The 21994-nt window shown below is 45.0% G+C and overlaps 1 pseudogene; it reads left to right on the top strand.

The window, feature by feature from the left end:
* Nucleotides 1–21994, top strand: part of LOC141271469 (uncharacterized) — a 524545-nt pseudogene that overhangs the window by 353388 nt on the left and 149163 nt on the right.

The following is a 21994-nucleotide window of genomic DNA, read 5'->3' on the forward strand; positions in this document are numbered from 1 at the left end:
GGGAGGCTCCAGCACTAACCTGCCGAGTAAGCGGGCCAGGTACGGAATTAAGCTCTACAAACTGTACGAGAGTACCTCAGGGTACACCCTTAAGTTTAGTGTTTATGAAGGGAAGGACACTCGAATTCATCCCCCTGACTGCCCCCCTGTCCTGGGAGTGAGTGGGAAAATTGAGTGGGATTTGGTGCACCCATTGCTGGATCAAGGTTATCACCTCTATGTAGGTAACTTTTATACCAGCATCCCACTCTTCCGCAAAAATCAGAGAGGCCTCCCTAGTACGCTAAATGGGCAGCTCCTCAGAAACGGTTAGAGCAGAGCTCAATGTAGCAACAACATGTTGGTGGTCAAGGACCATAGGGATGTCCTGATCTTGACCACCATCCTTGTGATGACAGCACCCTCACCGCTGTATGAGGTATCTCTACACAGGTCCACAAACGAAACAGTGTAGTGGGGTACAACAAGAACATGGAGGGAGTTGATCTCTCTGATCAAGTCCTCCAGCCATACAGATGGCAATGTATAACTCTTGTGTTATCATGATGTGCAGGCCAGACCGAGACCTTCCTTCAGGTCCAGGAAGTAGTGATCAAGGCCCTAATATTTGGCTGTCAGGAAGAAGCGGGCCCCAGTACTTCCGGAACTGAGGGTGCCCATGTTGTACCAGGGCAACATTTCCTCGGTGAGGTCCCTCAAACTGAAAAGAGAAGAAGGTCGCAAAAAAGGTGCAAAGTGTGTTACAGAAGGGGAATACAAAAGGACACCATGCATCAGTGTGACACCTGCCCTGACGAACCTGGTCCGTGTATGAAAGACTGTTTCAGAGTCTACCACTCATCCATGGACTAATAAATTTATTTCTGACTTACACAACTCGCATATGTCAACCTTATGCACTCTACACTACTCACATATGCCACAATATTCAAAAATTTACATACCAGGAAAACAGTAGATCAATTCCAATATAGGGTCACTAGTGGGGGGTTTCCATTCCATCAAAGTCTGCATTCCAAAACATCACTCTTTCTCTCCGAGCCCTGCCGTGCACCCAAACAGTAGTTTTCCTCCACATAAGGGATAAATTGCATGGTCCACTTTCTCCTGTTACCCTTGTGAAAATGAAAAATTTGAGGCTAAATCAACATTTTTGGAGGGAAAAAGGTAACATTTTCAGATTTTGGAGTTCATTTTCTCCTGTTATCCTTGTGAATATAAAAAAAATTGGGGCTAAAATAAAAATTTTGTTATATTTTTTTTATTTTCACAACTCAATGTTATTTTCTGTGAAGCATCTGGGGGTTCAAGGTGCTCACCGCACATCTAGATAAATTCCTTAGGGGGTCTAGTTTCCAAAATGGGGGCCCTCTGTGGGGGATTTCCACTTTTTAGGCACATCAGGGCTCTCCAACCACAACATGACACCCACAGACCATTCCATCAAAGTCTGCATTCCAAATCTTCACTCCTTACATTCTGAGCTCTGCCGTGCGCCCAAACAGTAGTTTTCCTCCATATATGGGGTATCATCGTACTCAGGAGAAATTGCACAGCAGATTTTAGGGTCCATTTTCTCCTGTTACCCTTGTAAAATGTAGCATCGGCGTCTCTGCCCCGTTCTAGGCAGAGACGCCGTCCCTCTCACCTCCCCGCTCCTGGCGCGGCGTCCTCCAGCGCTTCTCTCCCCGCTGCTTCCGGCACGTGCTCCTTCCCTGGCAGTGTGCTTAGGGCGCGCGCGCTTCCCCTCTCTTAAAGGGACCGCGCGCGCCGTCCTAAGGAGTCCCCGGCCAATTGCCGGAGGACCTCCCATATAAAAGGCACCTCCTCCAAAATGGAGGTGCCCGAGCAATGTTGTAGCACTGTTCACTACTCTGCTTCAGCCCTCAGGTCCCGTTGCCAGTTACCTGCCAGATTCCTGCCAGTCTGCTGTCTAATTCCTGCTACCTGCCTGCTAGCCTGAGGTCCGACGGTCTGCCCTCCAACTTCTGTCAGTCTGTCTAAGGACCAGCTTGCCCGCTCACCTGGGAGCGCACATCTTCTACCTGCCTGCTTGCCTGAGGTCCGACGGTCTGCCTTCCAACTCCTGTCAGTCTGTCTAAGGACCAGCTTGCCCGCTCACCTGGGAGCGCTCATCTGCTGCCTGTCTGCTAGCCTACCAGGAGGCTCTGCCGTCACGTGCTGTGACCACCCGCCTGTCCAGAGACTCCTGCCCGCTCACCTGGGAGCGCTCATCTGCTACCTGTCTGTTGGTCTTCCTGGAGGCTCCGCCGTCACATGCTGTGTCCACCCGTTTATACAGAGACTCTCGCCTGCTCACCTGGGAGCTCACGTCTATCATCTGCCGCCACAGGTCGTACCAATCCTTTACCCAGAGACTGCCCCGGTCACTTGCCGTGACCTCCTGCCCGTTCATCCAGAGACTGCCCCGGTCACTTGCCGTGACCTCCTGCCCGTTCATCCAGAGACTGCCCCGGTCACTTGCCGTGACCTCCTGCCCGTTCATCCAGAGACTGCCCCGGTCACTTGCCGTGACCTCCTGTCCGTTCATTCAGAGACTGTCCCAGTCACCTGCTGTGACTGCCTGCCCGTCTACCCTGGTCGCCACCCGCTCCCTTACAAGGACCGCCCCCTTGTATAGTAGCTCAGAGGTTCCGCCTCCCAGACCCGTTACATAAAAATTAAAAAAATTGGGGCTAAAATAACATTTTTGTTGAAAAATGTGATTTTTTTTTTTTTGTCTTCACAACTCAACATTATAATTTTCTGAGAAGCACCTGGGGGTTCAAGGTGCTCACCACACATCTAGATAAATTCCTTGGGGCGGTATAGTTTCCAAAATGGGGTCACTTGTGGATGATTTCCACTGTTTAGGCACATCAGGGGCTCTCCTGTTACCCTTGTGAAAATAAAAAAATTGGATCTAAATAAAAATTTTCCTTCCACGTTGTATCAGTTCCTGTGAAGCGCTTAATAAACTTCTTGAATGTGGTTTTGAGCACCTTGAGGGGTGCAGTTTTTAGAATGGTGTCACTATGGGGTATTATAGACCCCTCAAATTCACTTCAAATGTGATGTGATCCCTAAAAAAAAGGTTTTGTAAAACTGAGAAATTGCTAGTTAACTTTTAACCCTTATAACTTCCTAACAAAAAAAAAAAAATTATGTTTCCAAAATTGTGTTGATGTAAAGTAAACATGCTGGAAATATTATTTATTAAAAGGGGTTGTCCACTACTTTCACATTGATGCCCTATCCGTAGGATAGGGCATCAATGTATGATCGGTGCCGGTGGCCTCCGGCTGGAAGTCCTTCGTTGCGGTGCAGTCAAGGAAATTTCATCACTATCATGAAGTACAATATGTCACGAGAAAACAATCTCAGAATCAGTGGGATCCGTTGAAGCGTTCCAGAGTAATTACCTCATAAAGTGACAGTGGTCAGAATTGTAAAATTTGGCCCGGTCATGAAGGTGAAAACAGGCTCAAGGGTGATGGGGTTACACATTAAAAAAAAAATGTAAGTATTAATGTTTTAACTAGAACAAATATTTAAAACTTTTTTTAATGGTATAAAATATGAGAATGATTTAAAAAAAGTTAATGAACGCAATTTTCCCATTACTGAGATAGGAGATGGCAGTTGCTACTGATAAGATTCTATATAGCTAGGAGGGGGAGGAGCTCTCCTCTAGAATTGCATCCATAGCAACTGCCATCTCCTATCTCAGTAATGGGAAAGTCAGTCTTCCCTGAATACAGATTTGACCTCAGAATTGAGAATTTTGATAATGAATAATGAATTTTAGAGGTGAAAGAAATTAATTTAGTGATGCAGCGGTGACTTCTTCCAGCGGTAAGAACAAGTCAGTAGCCTGGCATTAGTAGTAAAACGTCAGGATGCCCGATGTTTGCTCTCCACACCTTCCCTGGTCCTAGAAACTGCTGTCACCATCGCTGCCCTGGTTCCCAAGAAGGAAATCACAGCACATTGCACTGGACTGCTATAAAATGGTGCCTGGCTCCCCCAACAGCTGTGAACTGCAAATGATAGGGGGGTGCACAGTTCACAGCTGATGCACCAATAGCATAGGAGATATGGATGTTGTCCGACTCCATTTCCCATGGTCTGTGTCTGCTGTACTTGCTGTGTGTGTCGTGTTCTGACACACCAGCAAATAAAAATGGCAGCCCCCAGTAAATTTAAAAAATATATATATATATACAGTACAGACCAAAAGTTTGGACACACCTTCTCATTTAAAGATTTTTCTGTATTTTCATGACTATGAAAATTGTATATTCACACTGAAGGCATCAAAACTATGAATTAACACATGTGGAATTATATACTTAACAAACAAGTGTGAAACAACTGAAAATATGTCTTATATTCTAGGTTCTTCACAGTAGCCACCTTTTGCTTTGATGACTGCTTTGAACACTCTTGGTATTCTCTTGATGAGCTTCAAGAGGTAGTCACCGGAAATGGTTTTCACTTCACAGGTGTACCCTGTCAGGTTTAATAAGTGGGATTTCTTGCCTTATAAATGGGGTTGGGACCATCAGTTGTGTTGTGCAGAAGTCTGGCGGATACACAGCTGATAGTCCTACTGAATAGACTGTTAGAATTTGTATTATGGCAAGAAAAAAGCAGCTAAGTAAAGAAAAACGAGTGGCCATCATTACTTTAAGAAATGAAGGTCAGTCAGTGCGAAAAATTGGGAAAACTTTGAAAGTGTCCCCAAGTGCAGTTGCAAAAACCATCAAGCGCTACAAAGAAACTGGCTCACATGAGGACTGCCCCAGGAAAGGAAGACCAAGAGTCACCTCTGCTTCTGAGGATAAGTTTATCCGAGTCACCAGCCTCAGAAATAGGAGGTTAACAGCAGCTCAGATTAGAGACCAGGTCAATGCCACACAGAGTTCTAGCAGCAGACACATCTCTACAACAACTGTTAAGAGGAGACTTTGTGCAGCAGGCCTTCATGGTAAAATAGCTTCTAGGAAACCACTGCTAAGGACAGGCAACAAGCAGAAGAGACTTGTTTGGGCTAAAGAACACAAGGAATGGACATTAGGCCAGTGGAAATCTGTGCTTTGGTCTGATGAGTCCAAATTTGAGATCTTTGGTTCCAACCACCGTGTCTTTGTGCGACGCAGAAAAGGTGAACGGATGGACTCTACATGCCTGGTTCCCACCGTGAAGCATGGAGGAGGAGGTGTGATGGTGTGGGGGGCTTTGCTGGTGACACTGTTGGGGATTTATTCAAAATTGAAGGCATACTGAACCAGCATGGCTACCACAGCATCTTGCAGTGGCATGCTATTCCATCCAGTTTGCGTTTAGTTGGACCATCATTTATTTTTCAACAGGACAATGACCCCACACACCTCCAGGCTGTGTAAGGGCTATTTGACGAAGAAGGAGAGTGATGGGGGGCTACGCCAGATGACCTGGCCTCCACAGTCACCAGGCCTGAACCCAATCGAGATGGTTTGGGGTGAGCTGGACCGCAGAGTGAAGGCAAAAGGGCCAACAAGTGCTAAGCATCTCTGGGAACTCCTTCAAGATTGTTGGAAGACCATTTCCGGTGACTACCTCTTGAAGCTCATCAAGAGAATGCCAAGAGTGTGCAAAGCAGTCGTCAAAGCAAAAGGTGGCTACTTTGAAGAACCTAGAATATAAGACATATTTTCAGTTGTTTCACACTTTTTTGTTAAGTATATAATTCCACATGTGTTAATTCATAGTTTTGATGCCTTCAGTGTGAATGTACAATTTTCATAGTCATGAAAATACAGAAAAATCTGTAAATGAGAAGGTGTGTCCAAACTTTTGGTCTGTACTGTATATATATATATATATATATATATATATATATATATATATATATATATATATATATATATATATTATACTACAGTTTGTTTTATACTATTTTAAAATTGCTTATTTATATAATATTAATATACAAAAAAATCTGATATATTACCTTTAAGTAAAGAGAAACAACAGGCCTCCATTACTAAGACATCAAGGTCACTTGATCTGGAAAATTGCTAGAATCTTGAAGGTATCCTCGAGTGTAGTCATGAAACAGCTATGATGAAACTGCCTCTCATGAGGACCACCCCAATAAGGGAAGGCCAAGAATTAACTTTGCTGCAGAGGATAAGTTCATCAGTTACCAGCCTTAGAAACGGCAAATTTACAGCACTTCAGAAACCAGCCCTCAAAAATGATGCACAGACATAAAGTAGAAGACACAACCAAGATCAACTGTCCAGAGAAGACCACAAGAAGTGGGCTTTATGGTGAATTGCTGCAAAGAAACCTACTGAGGACCACAAAGCAAAAGAGATTTGTTTAAGCAACACAACAAAAAGAATGGATATCAGATCAATGAAATCTGCACTGTGGTCAAAATTTGAGAGTTGTTGTACCAGCAGTCATATCTTTCTCAGATGTAGAAAAGATGAGCAGATGATTTCTACACGTGTGGTGACCATCATACAGTCTGGATTGGAAGGTGTGACGGTGTGGTTGTGCTTTGCTGGTGATTTAAGGTACATTAACCTGCATGATTACCACAGAACTCTGCAGTGACATGCCATCCCATCAGATTTACACTTAGTGGGACCATCATTTGTGGTGCAACATGACAATCTCCCAAAACACCTCCAGGCTATGTGAGGACTACACTGTGTGCAGAATTATTAGGCAAGTTGTATTTTAGAAGATTATTTTTATTATTGATTAACAACTATGTTCTCAATCAACCCAAAAGACTCATAAATATCCAAGCTTAATATTTTTGAAAGTTGGAGTGTTTTTTTTTTAGATTTGGCTATCTTAGGAGGATATCTGTTTGTGCAGGTAACTATTACTGTCCTGAATTATTAGGCAACTTAATAAAAAACAAATATAATCCCATCTCACTTGTTTATTTTCACCAGGTAAACCAATATCAGTGCACAAAATTTAGAAATAAACATTTCTGACATGCAAAAACAAAAAAATTAGTTATCAGTATAGCCACCTTTCTTTATGATGACACTCAACAGCCTTCCATCCATAGATTCTGTCAGTTGCTTGATCTGTTTTCGATCAACATTGCGTGCAGCAGCCACCACAGCCTCCCAGACACTGTTCCGAGAGGTGTACTGTTTTCCCTCCCTGTAGATCTCACATTTTATGATGGACGACAGGTTCTCTATGGGGTTCAGATCAGGTGAACAAGGGGCCATGTCATTATTTTTTCTTCTTTTAGACCTTTACTGGCTAGCCACGCTGTGGAGTAGTTGGATGCATGTGATGGAGCATTGTCCTGCATGAAAATCATGTTTTTCTTGAACGATACCGAATTCTTCCTGTACCACTGCTTGAAGAAGTTGTCTTCCAGAAACTGGCAGTAGGTCTGGGAGTTGAGCTTCACTCCATCCTCAACCCGAAAAGGTCCCACAAGTTCATCTTTGATGATACCAGACCATACCAGTACCCCACCTCCACCTTGCTGGCGTCTGAGTCGGAGTGGAGCTCTCTGCCCTTTACTGATCCAGCCTCTGGCCCATCCATTTGGCCTATCAAGAGTCACTCTCATTTCAGCAGTCCATAAAATCTTTCAAAAATCAGTCTTAAGATATTTCTTGGCCCATTCTTGACGTTTTATCTTATGTTTCTTGTTCAAAGGTGGTCGTTTTTCAGCCTTCCTTACCTTGGCCATGTCCCTGAGTATCGCACACCTTGTGCTTTTTGATACTCCAGTAACGTTGCAGCTCTGAAATATGGCAAAACTGGTGGAAAATGGCATCTTCGCAGCTTCACGCTTGATTTTCCTCAATTCATGAGCAGTTATTTTGCGCCTTTTTTGGCCAACACGCTTCTGTTGGCTATTTTCCATGAAACGCTTGATTGTTCGGTGATCACGCTTCAAAAGTTTGGAAATTTCAAGACTGCTGCATCCCTCTGCAAGACAACTCACAATTTTGGACTTTTCAGAGCCCGTCAAATCTCTCTTCTGACCCATTTTGCCAAAGGAAAGGAACTTGCCTAATAATTAAGCACACCTTATATAGAGTGTTGATGTCATTAGTCAACACCCCTCCTCATTACAGAGATGCACATCACCAGATTTACTTAATTGGTAGTTGGCTCTCAAGCCTATGCAGCTTGGAGTAGGACAACATGTATAAAAAGTATCATGTGATCAAAATACTCATTTGCCTAATAATTCTGCATGCGGTGTATGTGACCAAGCAGAAGAGGGATGGAAGCTATTATGCCCTCCACAATCACCTTACCTTAACACTTTTGAAATGGTTTTGAGTCGGACACAGTGTGAAGGCAAAGCAGCAAAAAATGCTGAGCTCCTCTGGAAACTCCGTCAAGACTGTTGAAAGCCATTCCTGGTGAGGACGCGACGAAGCTACTTGAGAGAATGACAATGGGGTGTAAAGCCATCCATCAGAGTAAAGAGAGGTGGGGGACCGTGAAGAATATAAGATGCAACAAACATTCTGTTTCGTTTCACACGTGTTTCTTTACTCTTTGTTTCCATAGATGTCCCTTTGTGGTTTTCCTGCCTTAAATCGGAATCTACAATGTGCACATTACAATAAGGACAAGGAAAAAACACAGCTCCGCTCCGCACAGACGCGGCTCCGCTCACATCGCGCACACACGCGGCTCCGCTACATACACATCGTACACACACGGCTCCACTCCGCACACACGCGGCTCCACACACATCGTACACACGCCGATCCGCACACACACAGCTCCGCTCCGCACATATCGCACACACGCGGCTCCGCTCCGCACACGTCGTACACACGCGGCTCCGCTCCGTACACATCGTACACACGGCTCCGCTCCGCACACATCGCACACACGCCTCCGCTCCGCACACACGCCTCTGCTCCGCACACATCGCACACACACGGCTCCGCTTCGTACACCTCGCACACACATGGCTCCGCTCCGCACACCTCGTACACACACGTCTCTGCTCCGTACACATCGCACACACACGGCTCCGCTCCGCACACATCGCACACACACGGCTCCGCTCCGTACACCTCGTACACACATGGCTCCGCTCCGCACACATCGCACACACACGGCTCCGCTCGTCTATAAACCCCCCCTGACCCCACACATAAACTTCCCCTCATCCATCCAGCACCATGACAACCAGCACAGCAGAGTCCTGCATCCACTGAGGCCCCTGATCATGTGACCCCTGACTCCTCCCCTCCTGTGACCTCATCACAGGTCCTGTGTGCACAGAACAGCCATATATCCAGTGTACGGCTCTGCAGGTGGAGGTATGTGGAGACCCCCCATTACTATTAACCCCCTCAGTGCTGCCGTGTCCCCATCTGTGTCGCTCTATCAGGGTCTGTCTGGATTGGATTAGATTGGGTCACTTCCCTCCTGACGTCGCTCGCTGCTCTGTTACTGTACAGTCTCCATTATGGCCGTCGCCCGCTCCATGTTGTCACTATCAGAAGATATTAAAGAAGTTGTCCACTCCATAGGATAGGGCATCAATGTATGATCGGCCAGGGTCCCGCACTCGACAATGGCGGTAATGGCCGCCGCGGTGTACTGCACATCCGCCTCCTATTTAATTGAATGGGAGGCGGATGTGTAGTACGCCGCGGCGGCCATTACCACTTGACGGCGGAGCCCCGCAGGTGAGCACTTCTGGCCGCTGCCGGCACAGTTAACAGCTGATCGGCGGGGGTACCGCGTGTGGGATAGGGCATCAATGTAAAAGTAGTGGACAACCCCTTTAAATGTTCTATCATTATCTGTTACTGACGTCCCCGGTTCTGCCGTCCCAATCTCTGTGGATGTTCCCGGCCCTTTATAATTTTGTATCTTGTTTTATCATTTGCTTTCCTTTAATTAGGAACCCATCACCAGATTCATGCTGGCTAAACTATGGATATGAATCAGAAACCTGTCAATCACCTGGAGCGGACAAGTCTTGTCTCTGCTTATGGTCCCCTTCTATAATGCAGCCAGGTTCTGATTCATGCTACTCATGGTTTGGGCAGCATGAATCTTGTGACAGGATCCCTCAAAAATCACTTTTCTTGGTTGTCTTGTGGTATTTGTTGCAATTTTTTGCCCACACAAGTTGTTGACTTTTGCATAAAGTCAAAGGTGCTCTCTTAAGCTTTCTTTTTCTTGTTTTGCACCTTTTTAGAGTAAAAAGTTGCCTGATTCTTTAAAATGTTGCACGTTGCTCTTTAAGAATATAAATTAGATTTTGTAAGGTTACGTTCCCACAGTGAGTTTTTGATGTTGCAGATTTTCTACATCATTAAATAAAATAAGTTACTTGAATTTTTTTGAAAATATGCAGTGTAAAAAAACTCACCGTGAGAGGGAGCCCAGTAGTAAACACAAAGGTCACTATTAGAATCACTTTTAGTCTTGAAAAAAGATGCAAAGACAATGTGAAAAGGGACTTTATGTTGTGCAAAATATTTAAAGGGGTTCGCTTGGAAATAAAGAAATGTAATGCCTGGAAAAATACATTATTATTATTATTATTATTATTATTATTAGTGATGAACGCAAGTGCTTGTTACTCGAATTTGCGTACGGTGCTCAGGTATGCACTGAGTATCGCGGGCACTCGAGTGACATTTTCAAGTCCCTCGGTCCGCATGTTTCACGGCTGTTAGACAGCCACAAAACATGCGGGGCTTGCATGACAAACACGGGCAATCCCCACATGTTTTGTGGCTGTCTAACAGCCACAAAACATGCGGTCGCAGGGACTCGAGCACCCGCAATACTCTGTGTATACCCGAGCACCCGATGCAAACTCGAGTAACAAGCAGTTGCGCTCATCACTAATTATTATTTTAAGGAAAAAAAGACTTCTTTACGGTTTTCTTGTCAAGGTGACAATTAAAAGGTTTTCTAAAATGGCTGCCATCACATTACTGAAAACAGAATTCTTCCTAATCACACAGCGGGTCAGATTGTGCTAGTATTTTATTATAACGGCATTTATTCCATGGCGCTTTACATGTGAAAAAAGGGGTTTATTACATGCTGACTGCACGTTCCAAAGGGCACAGTTGAATGAGACAGAGGATATGCAGGGAATATTAAAATTAAAGTAGCGAAAGATCTGCTGTGTGTCCAGGACAAGTTCTGTGTTCAGTAATGCGATGGCATCCATTCTGAAAAACCTTATAATTGAACCCTACACAAGACATGTGAATAATGTATTTTTCCATTTATGACTGTTTCCACTTCCCAGAGAACCCGTTTAAACCTTACTGCTAAAGCCTGTTTTCACCTTCCTGACCAGGACAAATTTTTAAATTCTGACCAGTATCACTTTATGTGGAAATAACTCTGAAATTCTTATAATTTGACAGTGATTCTGAGATTTTGTTTTTTTTCCAAGACACATCGTACTTTATGTTCTTGGTAAATTTAGGCCGAAATGATTTGTTTATTTATGAAAATATCGGCAATTTGATAAATTTAGAAAATCGTAAAAATTCAAAGTTTGAAAATTACATGTCCTTAAAAAACGACATGTCACACAAAATAGTAAATACCATTTACCACATGTCTACTTTAAATCAGCATAATTTTTGAAATTAGAAGGGTTAAAAGTTTAACATCATTTTTATATTTTTTTCAATAGCTATATTTTTAGTGATCATTTAAAGTTTCAAGTGACTTTGAAGGGTCAGAAAACGCCCAAACAAGACCCAATTTTAAAACTGCACAAACTACACCCCTCAAAGTATTAAAAAAATGCATCCAGGAAGTTTACCCCTTCAGGTGCTACACAGCAATTAACGGAAAGTGGTATGAAAAAAAAATGAAAAATTACATTTGTTTTTCCACTAAAATATTAGTTTAGTTCTAAATTTTGCATTTTTACAGGAGTAAGAGGAGAAAATGAACCCCATAATTTGTTTTGCAATTTCTCTTGAGAACGTCAATATTCCATATTTGGTCAAAAACTACCATTTTAGCACACGTCAGAAGTGCCATTTGACTTTTGGAGTGTAATTTTGGCTTAAATACATTTTGGACCCCATGTTGCATTTGCAGAGCCACCAAGGTGTCAAAAGAGCGGAAAGCCCCTGCAAGTGATCCCATTTTGGAAACAAGACACCCCGAGAAATTCATCCAGGGCTGTTCTGACCATTCTGGACCCACAGGTGCTTCACAAAAGTTTATAACACTGGGGCTCCAAAGTTATTATTTTTCTTTCCACAGAAATATCACTTTATTTCCAAATTTTTCATTCTCACAACAGTAACAGGAGAAAGGGGGCACAATTTCTCTTCAGTACGCCGAATATATGATATCAGAAACTACTGTTCGAGTGTGTGGCACAGCTTTGAAGAGATGGCGCGCAGTTTGACATTTGAAGCACTATTTTGGTTGGAAAGGGACCCCCCCCTCACCTCAAAAGTAATCCCATTTATCAACCCTAAAGGAATTCATCTAGAAACTTAGTGAACTTCTTGAACCCACAGGTGTTTCCCAAAATTGTATAACTATGGGCCGTGAAAATGACAAATTATGATTTTTCCTACTGATATGTTACTTTAGCCACAAATCTTTGATTTTCACAAAGGCAACAAGAAGAAAATGGCCCACGTAATGTGTTAAAAGTTTCTCTTGAGTACACTCCTATCCAATATGTGGTCACAGTTTGTGCACAATGAACAGCGCAGAAGGGAAGAAGCTCCATATCGGAGTGCAGATTTTGCTGGCATGATTTGTTGGTGCTATGTCATATAAGAAGAGCCTCTGAGGTGCCAGAACAGCAGAAAACCCCAAAAGTAGCTTCATTTGACAAACTACACCCCTAAATTAATTTATATAAGAGTGTAGTGAGCATATTGATACCTCAGATTGTTCACAGAATTTTATACCATTGGGCCATGAAGATAAAGAAAAGACCTTTTTTTATTTTGTTTTATTCCCAGACCATTTATTTTCACAAGGGTAAATAGATAAAAATGGCCCTATAATATGTTACACAATTTCTCCTGAACATGGCAATACCACATGTGGCTGCACAATACTAATTGGACACAAGCAGGACTCTGAAGCAAGGAGTGGTATTTGACTTTTGTGAAGCAGATTTTCCTAGAATAGTTTGTAAACTCCATTTGCAGAGTTTCTAGTTGGCAGAACAGCAAAAAAAAAACCCTGAAGTGACCCCCATTTTGGAAATTACACACCTCTGAATTCACCTTTGGCTGTAGTGTATTTTCACTCAAGGTGTTTTTCATAAATAAACACGCATTGGATGTTTCAGAGTGAAAATTGCAAATATGACATTGTAGTGCCCAATACATTGTGCCCAACTTGTGCTTCTGGAGACATAGACCCCTTATATTGTTGTGTGCTCTCCCCACTATTGTAATGCAAAATATGTGCACGCTAACTGCGGTTTAGTCACATTGTGGTGCTCAGGAGGAAAGGAGGCATTTGGACTTAGGAGTGTAGACTTAAATGGATGTTTTTGGGAGGAGTCCTGTCGCTTTTCCAGAGCCTTTGTGTCACCAATACCATGGAAGCCCAAACCCCCTCCATTTATGTTAACAGATGATGGACCTGAGTGGAGACTTGTTTTTTGTGGGTTGAGATGAAGATTTTAGTACTACCATTTTGGGGTACATGACATTTTGGATCATTTTTAAGGCTCGGTACACATTTAGCCTGTGCTCTACGCTGAGCACTTACATCTAAATATGTGGTTCAGAGAAAACCGTCACTGTAATGAGGCATATGGAGACACTCTAGACTTTGTATTGGCTCTGTCCAGCGGTGTACAAAACTGTGCTCCATTGCACTTTTGTGCTTGCCTAAAAAGATGGAACAGATGGATTCCATAGTGACTACATCTGCATCATCCTAGTGAATTGCTCCATTGGAGAATTTGACTGAATAATGAGGCAAGTGCTCAGCTTAAAGCACAGGACAAATGTGAACCGAGCCTTATACACATTTTAGGAGGCAGAATGAACAAGAAATCAGCAGTTGAGGAGTTTTTACTATTTTTTTACGCCATTCAACGTGCAATATAAGTGATTAGACGGCATTATTCTGCAAGTCAGTACAATTCTGATGATACAAAATTTATAGGTTTTATTTTTTTGCTACTTTTACATAGTAAAAATGTTTTTTTTTACAAAACACAGTTTTTTGCTTCACAATGTTTTAAAGATCTTTTTTTTCGTAGGCAAAATGAAAAAAAAAGAGCAGTTCAAGAATTTGTTTGTATTTTATTTAATTTTTTATGCCATTCACCGTTTAGTAAAAGTGATAAGACAAATTTATTCTTCGAGTCAGAATAATTACAGCGATACCAGTTTTATTTTGGGTTTTTACATTTTGCTACTTTTGCACACTAGTTACAGTTTTTTTTCTAGAAAAAAATCATTCAATATTGTATCATTATATTCTGTGAGGTATAATTTTTTTAGCTTTCCATCAACTAAGCCATTTTCAACTGAGTTCTCAATTTTCACGAGACAAGATGCATATTTTATTGATACAAATTTTATTTACATATGACTTTTTGATTGCGTTTTATTACACTTTGTGTGCCATGGTATGATGAAACATCAGTATTTTTGCTGTGTTTTTATGAATATTTTATTTTTATGGTGTTCAATTAAGGGATAAATAATGTGAACATTTTATAGATCTGGTGTTTCCGGATTAGTCAATACAAAATGTGTACTTTTTTTGTTTTTACACAAATAAAATATTTTCTGTTGAAGAAACATTTCTTCATATTTTTTTAGGTCTTGTTTATTTCAAGGTTTTAAATATTTAAAAAAAAATCTTAATTTATTTAAATTTAGTCCCATTATGGAACTTCAACTTTCAAGTGTCTGATTGCAGATCTAACATCCTGCAATACTTATGCATTACAGGATATTAGACCCGACAGTTTTTCACTGACAGGATGAGTTATGGCGGGATCTTACAGACCACCGTGCCTGGCAGACCAGGAAGTCATTTTTATGACCACCATTTACCATGACTACCATTGGCACTTCACAATTGTATCGTGGAGGGATGAGTGAGGGGGCGATGAAATGACTGAGGGAGTCGACTTCCTATCAAAGCCTTTTAAATACTGCGATCGCTATTGATCACAACATCTAAAAAGTTAAACAGACGGAGGTGTTTCAATGGCAGCTAGGTTGTCGGTTACGCCAAGCTCTAACAGTGATCGCGCCGTGCACAACTCCTGTGCCCATGCACTTCCCAAGACATACCAGTACATCCATTTTGGGAACTCCTTCCCGAATAAGATGTACTAATGTGTCTTATATCAGGAAGGGGTTAATAAAGATTCAAATTTTTATTTTAGATTATTTGCTTTTTGGTGCTGGATTGGAGATATTATGTGATAAATATCTGTATGTAAGTATAATTGGATTGTGTGCTATACCGGGAGCAGGACGTGGCCATGACTGGATGTAGTGATCATGTGAAGCCGGTAACCGCTCCGGAGATTTCTTACATGGGATCTTTATGATGTTACATCGTCATCTTCTCCCCATTCAGGTCCCTACAATATCGGATCCTCTCAGTGGAGATCTTCTATATAAGGGAATTTAACTAATTGATCCGTCAAGGATGGATAGGGACAGGGACAAGTTGGTGGAGGGGATATTACACCTCACCCTAGAGATCATCTTCCGGCTTACTGGAGAGGTGAGAGATTCTGATGACGTCAAATTACATTATTCTTTTCTATGGGAATAGCAGATGGACCAAACTGGAGAGGTGAGGACTCTGGAAATGTTTGCAGTGAGATTTATTAATGTGTCTCTTCATAACCAGGATTACACAGTTGTGAAGAAGACCTCTAGTGAGGACCCTGTGTCTGAGGTATGGGGAAGAACCTTGAGCCCAATCATGGGGCCTCCACCTCACCCCGTGATTCATGAGGACATCAATGACCATAAGATTCTAGAACTCACCTACAAGATGATTGAGCTGCTGACTGGAGAGGTGACACTGCTGGGAATGCTGGGACATTATACAGTAATGCTATGAAGGGATCGGGGAGATGACAGTATCATTTTATGTGTCAGGTTCCTATAAGGTGTCAGGATGTCACCATCTATTTCTCCATGGAGGAGTGGGAGTATTTAGAAGGACATAAAGATCTGTACAAAGACGTCATGATGGAGGTTCACCAGCCCCTCACATCACCAGGTAATAGGCAGAACTAATTACACACGGCCTATAAGTATCCATATGTAATGAATTCAGTCCCTGTATGTGTTTCCTTCAGTTCTATCAACTAACAGGACAACGCCAGAGAGATGTCCCCGTTCTCTTCTTCCACAGGACTGTAAACAAGAAGATCCCAATGTTCCTCAGGATCATCAGGTAGATGGAGAGAAGGTGTCATGAAATTTCCCTTATGATGCTTAAAAGGCTGTGAAGGTCTTATGTTCAGTCTTGTGTTATCCACCAGTATTAAGAACAAATTATTAGAGACAAGCCCTGTCCCAATTAAAATTTGGAAATTTTTGCTTGTGATAGCAGCATAAAATTTATGAATTCTTATGAATAAGTGGAAATCCTCATAAGAATGACAAAATCGTGGGATGTAAGTGACTCACCCCCTGGGCCGTGGGGCACTCAGAGCCGGGCAATAGGGAGACGATGGGGGTAGTAGTGGCAACCCGGTCCATGGCTCAGGGTGGTCAGACCAGTGGCAGTCCTTTATAAGTTTTAAGTAATGTCCGACTATGCTACCGTGGATTGCGGTCAGTGCTAACCGCCGCTGCAGTGCTGACCTCTGGGGCAGATGTAAATGTGCAGCTCCGAATAGTACAACTCCCCACAGGAAGAGTAGGGCCCCAGGGCAGTGTATGATGGAGGGGATGATTCCAACCGCGTTAGCCAGGAAACGGAGGCCTCTTAAACAGTTCAGGGTCTTTATTAGAACAGGTAAAACGACCCAGAAACAGGCCCGGCTAGGAGGGGGCCTGGATGTCTGAGAGCAAGTGGGAAGCTGGCCCTGGCCAAGGTGAGGGTGTCGGCCTACCGTGCTCTCTGTGCTCCTTCTGGCTATTTCCCTTCTGGTAATGTAACAGCCCACGTTCCTGAGCTCACCGTGTCCTCTCGCCCGTATTGCTTGCAACTTGGGTCCCTTGCTACTCCCGGCCTGGTACGGCTCTGCTGGTCCCTTCTGCTGTGGCGGAGCCTCCGGGCTTCTTAGGCCAAGGAACATACAGTCCCCTGCAGACTGGTTATCTGCTGTAGGATGTGGAATCCTCACAGCCTCAGACACCAAAGTCTGGTAGATTAGTTTCTTTATCTGCCAGGACAGACTCACTTCGCCTTTTGTCCCTGGCTCGTGGCTCTCCTACTGCCACACGTCCTCTTAGGCTGCAACACAACTGTCTGTCCCTACTCTGGGACACCTCTCAATCCAGAGACAGGTTGTCCAGTTCTTCCTAACCCTGCCCCCAGCTCCAGCTTTTATAGGGGCAGCCTGCTCCCCCTACTGGTCTGGGACAGGAGGTGCTGCATGCTAATGGTCCTTGACCAGAGGACCTCCCCCTTGCTCTCAGACACAGCTTTATTATATTTGTGGCATCCAGGCCAGGGTGACACATTCCCCCCTAGTAAAATTTAGTACTCCGGGACTAAACAATAAACAAAGATAATATGCATGACCATAAAACATCAGTAGACAAACGACGCACAGGTTGAGTTCTTAAGGTCACAGTGTGGTCTGTGACCGGGTGTCCATATCACCAACACAACGGGGAGCCTTAACCAGGTGGGGGTCTGTCCTAGCCCCAAGTCCTTTACAGTCTTAGTTCATTCCTGGGTCAGGCTCCGAACGCAGTCCATACAAAGTCCCGGTTATTAAAAGTCCATAACCTTTGAGTCCGTACGGTAACTGTAAGAAACTGAAATACACAATTACTAATCATGCATGTAACTTTGCAAACATTTCAACACTTGGCAACAGGGTTATTTACAGTTTTAGTGCACCCTATATTCTCCAGCGAGCGGGTATCTGCCCCTTTGTGCTCCTGGTTGACCTGCGTAACCCACTGTCTGGTGGTGGACCGACCTGGTTTTCTTCACTACCATTTAGGGTACAGTCACTGGCTAGACTTACAGGCAGGGCAGGCAGCTGTCTGCGGATCCTCTGGCTTACCGCAGGCATGGCAGGCTCACTGTCAGCAGAGGGTTGACTCTCCTGGGCTGCTGGTACAGGCCCTTCTGCCTCTGGAACTGCTTGCTCTTTTTCACCTTCCGGCTCTGGTGTAGGTTGTTGCTGAGCCGGTTGCAGGAAATGCAGGACGGGTACCACTATGGCATCGTTTATTCGAGTCCAGGACTGAGGGAACTCTCCGAGAACGGTGCTGATCATTTCTTCCTTGTCCTCTGCGGGTTCAAGGTCACTTTGATCCTCTTCTGCACTGCGGAGTTGTTCGAGGCACCTTTTTAGGTGGTCTCTGGAGACGGTACTAGTGGTTTCTCCTCCATCCTTGGTGATCACGCACACCTTTGAGTTGTCGTGATCAGACTGCAGTACGGTGTAGGGTTCCCTTTCCCACTGGTCGTCCAACTTATGTAGCCTTCTCTTTCACTTCAGGACCTGCTCACCGGGTTCTAGGGGACCAGCAGGGGTGTGTTGGTTGAAGAGTCTTTCTTGCCGTTCTCTCACCTGGGCCAGGCTCTTCTCCACACTCTCCTGTACCTTCTTGTACTGCAGTCGCCTCTCCGTATCCCAGTCCGCATCCGGGGAGGTGTCCTCAGGTGTTAGGACTCCCATCTCCAGATCTAGGGGCAGCTTACCTGGTCTGGCTCGCATCAGGTAAGCCGGGGTGCAGTTTGTAGCGTTCACCGGGATATGGTTGTATAAGTCTATCAGGTCCGGCAGTTTTTCTGGCCACAGGCTGCGTTCCTCCAGGGGCAACGTCTTCAGGAGATCAATGACTATATTGTTCATTTTCTCACACATCCCGTTGGTTTGTGGGAGGTAAGGCGTTGTCCGAACCTTCTTACAGCCATAGAGGTTGCAGAACTCTTGGAAGATTTCGGCCTCGAACGCTGGACCCTGGTCTGTCAGGACTTGTTCCGGATACCCGTGTGGACGGCAGAAGTATTGCTGGAAGGCTCTGGCCGCCGTTTGGGCTGTCAAGTCTTTTACCGGGACCACCACTAGAAAACGGGAATAGTGGTCCACGATTGTCAGGGCGTAGATGTATCCTGACCGGCTTGGAGACAATTTGACGTGGTCCAGAGCTACCAGCTCAAGAGGCTGCTGGGTGACGATGGGCTTCAAGGGTGTCTTCTGGCTGGTGCGGTCTTTTCTCCTTAAGTTACAAGGGCCACAGTCCCTGCACCACTTCTCTACAGCCCCTCTCATGCCGACCCAAAAGAACCGTCCTCTTAGCAGGAACTCCAGTTTCTTCCAACCGAAGTGCCCCGCTCTGTCATGGTAAGCCCCCAGGACCATAGCTGCATCCCGCCTTGGGACCACGACTTGCCAGGTCAGCTCGTGTGTCCGGTGGTTGACAAGTCTTCTGCACAGCTTGCCTTCATAGAGGAACAGCTTGCTCTTCTCTTTCCATAGCTGCTTGGCTTCCTCTGGAGCATCTGGATCTAAGCGGGCGTCTTCCTGGGTCAGCAGATCTTTCACCAGGCGGATTGCAGGGTCACTATCATTGGGTCTCGGCCCAGCTGTGGTGAGGTAGGGGATTGACCATAACGGTTGTTAAATCTTCCTCCTTCACGCGGTGGGAGTATTGAGCGGCCCCATACCGGTGAAAAGCGGGGAGTTCTACCTCCTCCAGCTCTTCTGGGTCTTCGTCACCTTCAGGTAAGTGAGGCATTCTCAATAGGGTGTCAGCGTTGGCATTGGTTTTGCCTGCCCGGTACTTGATCACGAAGTCATAATTGGAGAGACGGGCCATCCACCGCTGTTCCAGGGCACCAAGTCTTGCACTGTCTAGGTGTGTTAACGGGTTGTTGTCCATGTACACAGTGAACTTTGCGGAGGCCAGGTAATGCTTGAAGCATTGCGTTATGGCCCACACCACCGCCAAGAATTCTAGCTTGAAGGAGCTGTAATTCTCCGGGTTCCTCTCGGTGGGCCTCAGCTTCCGGCTGGCATACGCGATCACTCTTTCTCTGCCCTGTTGGTTTTGTGACAGTACGGCTCCCAGTCCCACATTACTGGCGTCTGTGTGGAGAATAAAAGGCTGGCCATAATCAGGGTAGGCCAGGTTCTCATCCCCTGTGAGGGCCATCTTCAACTGGCGGAAGGACTCCTCTTCCGGTTTATCCCACTTGAAGGGTGGCTTTTGGCTTCTGGACTTAGACTGTCCTATCAGGAGGTCCTGCATAGGAGCTGCCATCTTAGTGAACCCGGGGATGAACCTTCGGTAGTAGCCTACCAACCCGAGGAATTGCCTCACTTCCTTGACGTTCGAAGGGCTTGGCCAGCTCTTGATTGCCGTGACCTTGTCAGGGTCGGGGGCTACTCCTTCCGCACTTACCACGTGCCCTAGGTACTGGACCTTCGGTTTCAACAGGTGACACTTTGATGGTTTCACCTTCAGGCCATAGCCTGCCAGGGCTTCGAACACCTTGGCCAGGTGCTTTAGATGGTCCTCGTAAGTCTTCGAATAGACGATCACGTCGTCCAGGTAAAGGAGGACCGTCTCGAAGTTTCGGTGCCCTAGACAGCATTCCATCAGCCTCTGGAAGATCCCTGGTGCGTTGCAGAGCCCGAAGGGCATACAGTTGAACTCGCTCAGACGCATCGGGGTGGTGAAGGCGGTCTTCTCCTTGTCAGCCTCTGCCACAGGAACCTGCCAGTACCCGCTAGTAAGGTCCAAAGTAGAAAAGAAGTTAGCTGATTTTAGTGCGGCTAAAGACTCTTCTATTCTAGGCAGCGGATATGCGTCTTTGTGGGTGATACGGTTGATTTGTCTATAGTCCACGCACATTCTCATGGTTCCGTCTTTCTTTTTTACCAGAACCAAGGGGGCTGTCCAGGGGCTACAGCTATCCCTAATGACCCCAGCTTCTTTCATTTCTCTTAGCATGCCCTTTGCGTTCTGATAATGTGCAGGGGGTACAGGTGTGTGTCTCTCTTTTATTGGTGGGTGGCTCCCTGTGGGGATGTGGTGTTCTATCCCTTTTACTCTGCCGAAGTCCAGCGGGTGCTTACTAAAGACTCTCTCGTACTCCTGTACCACCCGGTAGACTCCTTGTTTTTGGTGCAGGGGAGTGGAGTCAGCACCCACATGGAGTTTCTGGCACCAGTACTCCTTTTGTTTCTGGGAGCCATTACCCTCCGCCTGTGGAGATGGAGGCAAAGGCTCCACGACCCTGATAGCTTTGTGTTTGACAGCAAACAGTTTGGCAAGTGTAGCGTACCTGGGTAAGTATACCTCCCTCTCCCCAATGTTGAGAATGCGAACGGGCACCCTCCCATGACGGACATCAACCACCCCCCGGGCTGTCAAAATGGTGGGCCTGCTGTCTGAGTACACGGGTTCTACCATGGCTTGGTAGTCTCTACCTCTCAACCCGATTGCAGTCCGACACCAGATCATCATTTCACTTTTGGGAGGCATGGAAATGGGGAATGGGTCACTCAGTCTTACGCTACCGATCTCACCACCAGACAGTTCTACCTGCTGCCGTCTCATCAGGGCTTTTATCTCCTTGTTGAGGACTCTCTGTTGGCTGGAACTAGCATTCACCGCCACCTGTTGTAGAATTACAATTACCTCTGAAAGACAATTTTCAATCACGTTAGTACCCACAGTTATTTTAGGGTGACTTAAACGACGGTCATTGTCCACAATAATCACTCCCTGTGCCGGTAGTTCAACTTTACCAATTTTAATGGTCATCTCCTTGAACCCCATCTGCGGCACGGGCAAGCCATTACCGGCGATGATGCTCAAGTCAC

This window comes from Phyllobates terribilis, unplaced genomic scaffold, assembly GCF_046119375.1.
Source record: "Phyllobates terribilis strain yellow unplaced genomic scaffold, ASM4611937v1 Scaffold_5__5_contigs__length_657084704, whole genome shotgun sequence".
NCBI lineage: Eukaryota > Metazoa > Chordata > Amphibia > Anura > Dendrobatidae > Phyllobates > Phyllobates terribilis.